The following is a 1,345-nucleotide window of genomic DNA, read 5'->3' as shown; positions in this document are numbered from 1 at the left end:
TAATTAATTTGTGTATATTGAAGTCTGTCAGTGTGTATTGTATATAGAATAACCAACTGTTTACTCTTGTTACTCTTGTTATTTTCTGATTTTAAAGGCTCATGGTGAGACACTTCATACACACAAGAAGGCTGTCCTCCTAGTGTTTTAAAAGCATACAGTATTTGCCTTCTGTGTGGGAGACATTCATAACAGTGCAGAAGAGCAGAGATTTATGTTTAGGAGAATAACCAAAACTACTGTATATATGCGTCGCTCAGAACTCTCTGCAGAGAAATAAAATCAGCTTGATACATGCATCTGCACTGCAGTCTACAGAATATGTGTGTGTGAGGAAGTGTCTGTATCGACCAGGGGTGTTTTCTACAGAAGCCCTGAACCCGCAACATGGAGAAAAAAAATTCAGGTGGAATTATTATTATTTTTATTTTTTTTCTCTTATATTATTCCTGAACCTATGCCCAAAGATTTTTTTTTAATCCTTTCTCTCACTGAAACTTTTTTCCTCTCTTCAAAGCTTCAAAGAGACAACTTACGTTTTTAAGTTGAAAGGGGTGAACATTTTTTACAGTGTACGAGAATACTTTTTGTGTGCAAAAGAAAAAAAACGACTTTATTCAACAATTTGTCTCCTCCACGTCACTCTAGCACCATTTTGGAGAGTATCCACTGAACGCACACAGCGTATGTTGTTCTGTGTCAGCTACACCACGCGGATACGTCTTCTACGGTGTTTGTGCTTTGATTTGAACGAAAACAACGTATGGTGCGGCTGACACAGAACAACATACGCTGTTTGCGTTCAGTGGATATTCTCCAAAATAGCGCTAGGGTGACAAAAGGAGAGGAGACAAATTGTTGAATAAAGTCGTTATTTTTTTATTTTATTTTGCGCACAAAAAGTATTATCGTAGCTTCGCAATATTACGGTTGAACCCCTGATATCACATGGCTTATTTTACCGATCTCCTTGCTACGTTTCTGGACGTTGATCGTGGTAGTACCCTTGCGGTCAATGGGAGGGTCAGAGAGCTCTCAGAATGCATCAAAAATATCTTAATTTGTGTTCCGAAGATGAACGGAGGTCTTACGGGTTTGGGACGACATGAGGGTGAGTAATTAATGACATTTTGATGTCATTGATGATTTCATTTTTGGGTGAACTAACCCTTTAAATCCAATGCAGTTATGAGAGTACATATGATTTCAGAGGGATATGACATGCCTAACTGAAGATAACATGATGTTAATAGAGAAGTTTTTGTTTACATATTCAAAAGAAGAAAGTACAAACTGTACACTTCAGTGGCAAGAAATCGATGTACTTCCAAGTCAAGAAATTGTT

This window comes from Sinocyclocheilus anshuiensis, unplaced genomic scaffold, assembly GCF_001515605.1.
Source record: "Sinocyclocheilus anshuiensis isolate Anshui unplaced genomic scaffold, SAMN03320099.WGS_v1.1 scaffold1549, whole genome shotgun sequence".
NCBI classification, from domain to species: Eukaryota; Metazoa; Chordata; class Actinopteri; order Cypriniformes; family Cyprinidae; genus Sinocyclocheilus; species Sinocyclocheilus anshuiensis.
This window is presented reverse-complemented; position numbering follows the sequence as displayed.